The sequence below is a fragment of the Ornithodoros turicata genome, chromosome 1 (assembly GCF_037126465.1).
Source record: "Ornithodoros turicata isolate Travis chromosome 1, ASM3712646v1, whole genome shotgun sequence".
Lineage (NCBI taxonomy): Eukaryota > Metazoa > Arthropoda > Arachnida > Ixodida > Argasidae > Ornithodoros > Ornithodoros turicata.
In genome coordinates this window covers 36,002,122-36,011,767 of record NC_088201.1, presented here as the reverse complement: position 1 = coordinate 36,011,767, position 9,646 = coordinate 36,002,122, and the positions used below count along the sequence as shown (strand labels likewise).

General features: G+C 45.9%; 1 protein-coding gene across 1 annotated transcript in view; it reads right to left on the bottom strand.

Annotated features, from left to right (window-relative positions):
- LOC135378000 (calbindin-32-like) overlaps positions 1 to 9,646 on the bottom strand; it is a 206,780-nt gene that overhangs the window by 181,852 nt on the left and 15,282 nt on the right. The window lies entirely within an intron of this gene.

The window sequence follows — 9,646 nt, the reverse complement described above, 5'->3', positions numbered from 1 at the left end:
TTTTTTTTTCTTTTTTTTTTTGTGGTCACCGCAGTTGATCGGGTATCTCATTTACGCGTATAAGATGCAAGTGATAAATGCTAGACTCCATGAACTAAAGCCTTCCATTCACTCAGGCAGTGGACAAGCGACAGTAAAGAAAATGTGATACACACACAGAGCGTTCACTAACAACTGGCTTACGTCGTTTTTCACAACAACAGCGGCTGCTCCTGACACTCTGTGTGTGTGTGTTCATATCGCCCACTGAACGGCTTCCCAACTGTATTCTTTCCGCTCTGTAAACATTCCGCTGGTAGCACACGTCGAAGCTTTCGTCAGTTACGTGTGGTAAATAAATTTAGCTTCCAATTTTATTTCAATAGATCAAGAATTAGAAACCGCTCTTCCCTGTGTCTCATTCCGCCATTGTCTTGAGCTACCGGGGAATAACTGTCGCCTCGAAAATAAACCTATGACGCGTATTTGCGAAAGGTGAAACAAGAAAACAGTATGTTATGCTTGGATATTGTAAAAAGCAGAAAAATAAATATTGTAAGAGATAGTTGGCAATAGTTACTTTCCATGCAGGTCAGCCAGCTACGAAACTAAGGAAACCATGATACAAACGAGGCTTAGCGGGTGGCCATTGGAAATGTCAAAAGGACAATGCTTTTTTATGCTTTATCAAGGGAGGACTACATCAAACGGCAATTTCTACACGAATTTTATCACGAACGTATCACGTTCTTCACCGTATTATAGGGCACCAATACGCTGGTTTTATTCGCGTTAAAGGGTCACGAAAGTGCACAAATGTCTCCTCGCCGAATGAAAGATGTCGTTATACCCTTACATCAACACAAAAGGAACATAATTCATCCGTTGCGTCTTTCGTGATTTGTGAGTGGAAGAATTCGCAATGTACCCTTTCTCTCAATCTCTCTTTCTCAAGAATCGTAGCAATGCGGAGCGGCCTCTCATTGGTCTCCTCAACGGTCTGGCGCGATGATAGGGGGAATGGTTTGAGGACAGCAATGACAGGCCGCTCCGCATTGTCACGCTTCTTGAGAAGGAGAGAAGAGAGAAAACGAAAATTGCGGTTTCGTTGGTGCGTATAAATCACGAACGACGCAACGAATAAATCCCGTTCCTTTTGTATTTTTGTCAAGGTAACGGCATCTTTCATTGTGCGAGGAGAAATTTGTGCACTTTAGTGACCCTTTAATGGACTACAAACCGCGTACTTTATCCCGTACTCGAGAAGCTCTGTATATTCTGACCAAAACAGTGGTATCTAACAACAACAACAAAATTTACTTATCAACTTATCAACAAATATAATTATGATGATGAATGGGGAAATTCACCACGTGAGTTGTGTAGCGCACTACCCCAATACCAACGGGAGTGTATGAGATATAACATAACAATGAGGTGACGATGGATGAGAGATGTTATGTGATGTGATAGAAGAAAAAAAATGGGGATTTAAGTCACGACAAAGTCAGACTGGCTACCCCAGACCACTTACCGCAGTTAGTTGGGGAAAAAAAGGGAGAAAACCCAGTATTTTGTGTGTGGGGGGGGGGGGGGCAAACATTCCGAACTAGTGGGAACCCATGTCACAACCGTGGGACCAAAAAGCAGGACCAGCGGGTGGGAGTGTCACCAGTGTGTCATGGATGAGAGATGGTAGTAAGCATTCCGATTGTTATGAGTTTCTTGTGTTGTCGATAGGAATGTCTACCAATTAACCAATATATTCTAGACCTGGTTGCTAAAACTGTACAAGAAAAATGACCAAACCGAAGCCATCTCCAGACCGAATATTTAAACTGTCATACCCGTCGAGTCGTTCCTCGACAGCTGGAGAACTTGAAGATCAGCTATCAGTAGATAAGACTGCCGTCACACAAGAACCTTTCGAGTAAAACAGGTCAACTATCGAAGGTGGCACGATACGCCTTCGATACCAAATTTTCTTACAAGAGCTTGCAAGAATTTCATTTCGCTCAACATTCAACATCCTTGAGCAGCTTCTCAAAGAACGTAGTATAAATTTGACAAATATTTACGCTTATCAATTTGACATCAGGAGATCAGGACATCATTGGGTTCATCCATCGAATTTTTTTTTTATTCCGTGTTAGCGCCACGAAGCAACTGTGGCTATGAGCAACGTACAGATGTGCTCAACAGCATGTGCGAGCAGCTCTCCTGTGCATTAAAAACATGGGCATCCGCGGTTCTTTATCTTCAGTGGTGATAGATACCCTGTGCGCCCTGAAGCTGAAGTCTCTACAAGAACGCTCTCACTCCGTTGCCTTTCAGTGGGTTCCAAGGCATTGCGGAATAACTGGGAACCACGAGGCCGACGCTGCCGCTGCATGCACATCAACAACGGCCTTCTACGCCCATTATACTTTCGAGAGGAGAGAGAAGATCCCTCCTCAGGCATTTGTCTGATTCCTGGTCTACGCTACAGTGGCAACTCGACATGCCAACCAGGTCCTCTTTGCAAAGTGTAGACCAAACGCTGTCATACCGGCTGCCTGAAAAGCTTCCTCGTCCCATGAAGTCGCTCATCCACAGGCTACGTCTGAACATGGCCTTCACTCCGTTCTATCGCTACCAGCTAGGCTGTGAGGCTAGCCCTATTTGCAACGAGTGTGGTGTACTTGTCAACGTAGAGCACATACTCCTCCGCTGTCGGGCGTATATCAACGAGAGACGTACACTGCAATCACAGCTTGCCACCCTTGGCAGCCGCCCATTCAATTTGTCGTGCATCCTTGGCCCTTGGAACACCGCGGCCCACTCCAGGGCGGCCTTACGCCATGCAGTTGTTTATTTATTTATTTACTTATTTTGAGGCGACTGACCAAAAGGACTCATTGTTACCCCGACAGCGCCCATGGACATTCCCACCATCACGATCAGGATCGCCATCGCCACTCCGAGCATCACCGTCATCTCTCATCATCGTCGTCGCTCATCATAGTCATCACTCATATTAGACCCCCTAGCTATGGGGTAGCGTTCCACCCCTGGAGTGGAAAACCTCCCCACTTCATCGTCAGAATATAACTGTTGTTGCTGTACAGATGGAGAGAGGACAGCAGGAAGGGGAGGGGGATGGGGGGTTAGTATGCGTCCTGGGCCGACTTCAGGGGGAACTGTGCCGATATTCGTGTGGAAAGTCTTCGGAAAACCCAGCGACCTCAGACAGCACAGCCGGTAGTGGGATTTGAACCCACCACCTCCCAGTCTTCAGCACGACCTTGGTTAACACCAACGAGCGGGGGACGCCTTAACCCTCTCGACCATGCCGCTGGCCCATCAAAAATAAAGGAAACAGAGAGAATAGGTTACGCCGCTCGCCCCAAACTACGAAATGCAAGCCTTCGACGTGTAGGACATCTCGATGCACACTTCGATTACCGCAGCCTACTCCTGTGCGTGGCTCCAAGGTTACAGATTCACGTGATCTCCGCTACTTACAAAGAAACCGCGAAGAACTCTGTGAAGCTTGACGATTTTGGCAGCTGTATTTGCCTGCCAGTACAGCATCAACTTTCGCACAGCAACACAGGTACGGTACGTGGTCATTAATTCCACTGTACGTTTGGATCTGCAATTTGGAGTTTGTAGATGATGATGATGGTAGGAGAAAAAAATGGAGATGTGAGCCCGCTCACCGCGGGAAAAGCTACTCCAGGTCTAGTAGAGAAAACAGAAAAAGAAAACGTCTAAGAAGACGAGAGCTCTGCTATGCTCTTAACGGGAGTTGAGAAACTAGAGACTTTCCGGGGGGGTATACTCTCAAGAAATGGTATGATGTCCGCTTTGTCGAACATCGACAAGCGCTATGGCAATCATGGAAGCAGAGTTTCCTGTTACTGTTTGGCCTACATGAACGGTTGGGATGACGCCGTCCTGCGCATTTATGTTGGCGGACGTTTTGTATAGGTTACTACTTCGAAAAATTAAGACTACTACAACTCACCGAGCCACATATCCAAGATCCCATCGTTTTCGCGTTACTGTGGCTTCCCCAATCATATACAACAGATCAGAAAACGGATGCAACGAGAGTGACATTTCAAAAAATACATCCGGGATTACGATGGAAGTAAAACCGAGCACGGGGCAGAGCAACTAGTGCGAATATGGCAACGCTGTTGGCTTCGAGACAGGTCTCGGATTCGCATCGAATAGACCACACCATCACGTGGAATGGTGATGAGGATGATGATGATGATTGGATTCTTAATGGCGCACGAACAACTAAGATCATAGATCACGTGGAATGGAGACACGAAAGCGCGTCACGAAGCTCGGCTAATGCGGAATGCTAATTACACAGCGACGTGTAATAACAGCAACAGAGAAAAGAAAACAGGGTAGCAGTGTCCACCATTAAAAAAATAATTCGACCGTATGTAGCTTTCCAACATACGGTTGAACTATATCGACGTAATCTTAAAGATGTACTAACCCGCGCAGTGGTTGACTGCGATTCGTCCGTTACTTACCGTTACCGTGCTTTCGGTAATCGCTGGCTTCTCCATTCAACATCCCGTACACCAGCTATTCCATCCACAGGTAGTTGTCTTGGGGTGGCACTGTACAACTAACGGGACTTGCAGTACATTAAGAACCTTCGATCGTTGGGACACTGTCACCTTAATTGCCTCATGCAAAACAATGGTGCATACAGAAACTACGCCCAGAGTTTGTTCTTTTGGAGGCTGCAACATACCCTTGAGTCTGTGGAAAGGTGAACGAAGAGATTTGGTCTGGATACTTTTCCCCCCAACCCAACAATACTTTCATATATACACACTTTGATATAGGGCACATCGACCATTAGACGCAGGCTCAGTGAAATAATTTTTTTTTAAATAAACACATTCCCCCATGAAACAAGGGAAAGGGTGTCTGCCACTGACTTTTCCTGCCAAAACAGGTAGATCCCCCCACCCTCACCCTTCATGTCATCGTCGTCGTGTATATTTATTGTTCTTGTTCGACGCAAGCTGTATAACATGTCTGGCGAAAAGAAAAACTGGCCCAAACTGGGCTACAGGCCATGCTTCCGCTGGCATTATTCGTCCGTCAACGTCACCATTTGCCTTTCCCATTACAACAGCACCAATGCTGACGACTTCTTCCCTTGTGCTTCGAACATGGGCTCGTCAATAGATATAGTCGCGTTCGCTATCCCCAACGTAGATGCCATTAATGACACAGTAGGAAACACAATATGTTCATTCATAGACCTCTATAAGAAATTTTGGCAGGCCCTTTTAGCAGGAGGTACAGATAAGTACGTAATCCCCTTGAACCTATACCGACAGAAACATCTGCGGGTGAGAAAACTCAAAACATGACGACAAGTGTACTCGAGGCGATTTTTGGGAATTTCGTCCACGTCCATATTAACGAGATCCTTATCAACTACAGAAACGCCGTGGAAACCTTCACCTCGTCTTGCAGGCACTGCGACAAGTAAAGCTTAAGATGAATGTCAGCAAGAGTTTCGTTCCAGACTATACAGTTTCTTTTCTAAGAAGATGGATCGATGAAACAGCCCAAACTTCGATAGAGGACTCTGAATATAAAAGGTCGACGTACACACGTGATATGTTTTCTGTGACTTCGCAGCCACTCCCATGCATTCATCCATTGTTGAGCTTCAAGAAGAAAGGGCCCTACTGTAAAAAAAAAAGTAAAAGAAGAAAAAAATCACGTGGACCGCATTAAGGGAGTGTCCTCAATCCACTCCTGTATAATGTCGTCATGCCTGCACTGCCTGCACTGTTACAGCGGGGCTGTCCATCAGCCTTCCCGCACGTGGCATTTGCGTATGGTCATCGGGAAAACAGTGGCCAGCCCCCCCCCCCCCCCCCTACTGCCTTCAGTGTTTTCTTAGTCTTCGTCTTCGTGTTCAGTGTGCCCTAGACAGCGTTGGAGCCTTTCTGCTTTACAGAGGCATTGGTGTGTCATTTGATAAAACTGTGATGCTGCCTCTCACGTAGCGACATCTAAAAATTTTTCAACTTCACATATGCGGACCCGAACTATGTCAAGTACTGCAACATACACTCCCTGGAGTCACCCTCGATCGAAGTCTGTCGTGGGCTGCAGAGGAGAGTCTTCACTCAGCGATACGTACATAGTATACGCAAACGACTGCTGCGATATGTGTGCGGGTTCCGACGGGGAACCTCCCCGAAAGCAATGATTAGGATTCATCACTCCCTCTACTGTTAGAAAAAAAGGTATTAATAAGGTATAATAATGTGCTCTTATACTTCTTTTATACCTTCTGCTTCAGATATATACCTTTGGAGGGTATAGAAGAGGTACACATTTCCTATTTATACCTCCAACCCTTCTCAAGGGTATGAAAGAGGTATAAATGAGGGCTAACGTACCATATTTATACCTCATCACCATGCGTTCATATCCAGTACCAGCAATAGATCACCAGGCTATGCCTTTCACGGATACGATGAGGCTGCTTATAACTTCTGTTTCTTTATACCTTTATGGCTTTTTATACCTTTACTTCCGCAACGTGCTGTATCACATCATCATTATTTTTTCTTGAGACGGTATCAGCTAAGTTAAACGGATATTTAACTAAGAAACATACACATCAGTACAGTACTATCTAAATCCACATGGTTAGTTTACGGCTGCATAAAATCTTCATTGCTGGAATGTTGAATCTAGATGTCCTCACCCTTAGGGTTGCGTACCAGACGAAAGCTGCTCCACAGTTTGTCAAGTCGCCACCAGTATATCAATATATGTTGCTCTGTAAGTGTTTATCTCACGATACATCGTGATACACACTTGATGACTGCGCAGAGCGTCTTGCTCCTTGAAAATTTTCTTTAGATTTCAATTCCACGTTTTTTTTATTTTATTTTAGATGCCGAGTAATGTGCACGAGGTTTTCGTCCTACTTCACAATCATATGCGTTTGTGTGTGTATGTCAAAAACTTTTCTTCCCTCCAAAGGTGATTTTTCTAGTTCCTTCCTCTAAAAATACCTATGCCTAGGTGTGATGCAACACCATGATGGTACTCGTGCAGACCTTCACAGGGGTATAGAGCTATACCCCTAAAGGTATGGCATATAGCCCTTTGTTGAGGGCTATTTTTTATACCTGTAACCGAGGTATAAAATAATACCTAAGAAGGGCTAAGTTATTGAGCAGGCGATCTATACCTCTAAAGGTATAGATTTTTCTCTGAGTGATATGATAGTGTATCACATACCGGCGCTTCAAACCTTCCCCACAGCAACAACCTTAGCACAGCAAGCTCCAGAGACCATACTAGCTGAGAGCCTTAAATTGCGCCTTGATGTCCCTCAGGCAACTTCAAATGTGCTAATTATGGCAGAGGCAAGAGAACAATCTCTACCCATTCTCAGAATCCAAGGGTCGCTTCGACACGCGGCTTGCAACGCGTCACCGGTCCCCTGCTTCGAACAGTGCTGTGCCAACCCCTCAGCTGTGCCAACATGTGCCCTGCAGATTTCTGAAGTGAGGATCGACGTCCTTGACCTTCCAATGAGGAACGAAGTGGTAACCGATGTCCTCAGATAGCTCTGCCTGAATCCGGTACATTACACCCTCGGATGGCATTACAAATGCTGATGCAAACCTCCCCAACAACACCGAATATCCACTGGATGTACGATTAATGTTCTAACTTCCGTGGTCGGATACGTCTGTCTCATGGGTATCCCTTGATATCCAGCGTGGATGAAGAAAATAAAGCGCGGCAACGATATCGTCAGGATATCCAGAAACGCACATATGTGCGGTGATTTATGCCCCAACGACAACGACATATGGCAGTCCTAAAGATATCCGATGTACGTCTGAAGCTCGATGATGGAATATCCTGTGGATAACGAGTTTCGTCCGAGATATATGTACGCTCACAGGTCGAAGTGGAGAAAGGAGTCCTCTGAGACGCCCGACAGACATCCACCAGTGTTCTTCTGCGCTGCTTGCCCCTGACATAGCTTTTGTTATTGTTGTTTTTTCCTGTGAGATTCGAACGCTGGATGTGACATATTTAGTGAAACCAGCATTTTTTGCACCGTTAGCGTGGATCGACAGTTCCGAATTAAGGGACAACATGCCGTGACTGAAACCGGAATCTGCAATTGCACCATTTTCGAGACATAACTGACAAGAAAAAGTGATGGTAGCTCTGAAAGTAGAATCCCCCCTCCACTATAGTTATTGTATCCTATAAACGAGCCTTTCCTTTTTCGGAAACATCAAAGAACCAGCATAGCGGTGTTTCTTGGAACATTCGAACTTGGCAAGTGCGCACAATACGTCAGCGAACCGACACAAAGCGAACAACGAATGATGAGAGCCGAGAAATGGAATGGCTCTCCCGCTGAAGAAGTCTGCGAGGTTCTGGGCGTAGTATTTACTGTGTCAACCATTTATTTAATGTAGTCCAACAATTTCGTTTGATTAATTTATTCACATTAGTAATGTGTACTTTAAAATTTAGAACATATTATGCCTGCTTTATTAGAAGCATCAGCTGGAAGAAATGTCCAGAAAACGTTCCTCCCTCGTCGGTTTAACGTCCTTATGAATATCTTTCGGACGTCCCAGAGGACTCCTTTCTCTCACTTGGACATGTGAGCGTACATATATCGGACAAAACTCGTTATCCCCATGATATTCCAACATCCAACTTCTGACGTACAGCAGATATCAATAGGACAGCCTTGTGTGTGTGTGGGGGGGGGGGGGGGGGGGGCGACGGCTATTTTCCTGAAGAGCCATCCGTGGTATACCGCCACGGTAGAAGAGAACTTCTCTACCAGAGTACTGAAGGACCTAGGGGCATCGCGTCTCGTCCCGGTGGACGTCAGGTGGAACTTAGTCCCTACTGGTCCGTAGTCCTGGGAGAGCGAGCGAAATAGGAGGCAGAGGGCGGAAGGGGGAGACATGTAAAAAGGGAATACGCGAGAGGTTGGTCGTAACTATGATGGATGACCTACAACTCTACAGTGACCACAAAGGCTCGGTCACATTACATCCTTCGTCGCAATACCAGTTACACTTTGATGTGTCATGTGAGTCACTCAGTAGCTAAGTCATTTTCAGAACGGTCTCGAATTTTAGAGAGGAGTGGATGACAGCGATGCAACGCACGCAAGCAGAGGCACTGTCTAGAGACTTCTTTTTCATGTACGTCATCTACGTTACACCACCTTACTTGCTCATTCCGCTCATTGCTCAAAGGGAAGCTCTCAGGCTCCCGCCACACCCGGTCATCGTTAGGACCCCCAGCGCAACGACAAAGACTACGACATCCAAAGAGTGTTCAACAAGAACCTGCTATTCTCTGGAGGGCCGACAGGCTGTACAGCACAGTCGCCTGCACTAGGGCTTTATGAACTGCGGCACGCGTTTTTTACAGCCTCATCCAGAATGTTGTGATGAAGTCCTGATTTTAGTGTGCAGGGTCCAATAGTCCTTGACAGCCAAGGGGTCTCTTCGCCGTTCGATGGCGGCTCAAGTACTGATGACTTGTAAGTTCTAATTCAAACCACAATTCGATACAAGATCCTGTCACAGACACAGCTGCCCCACATCTTTATTTTTTA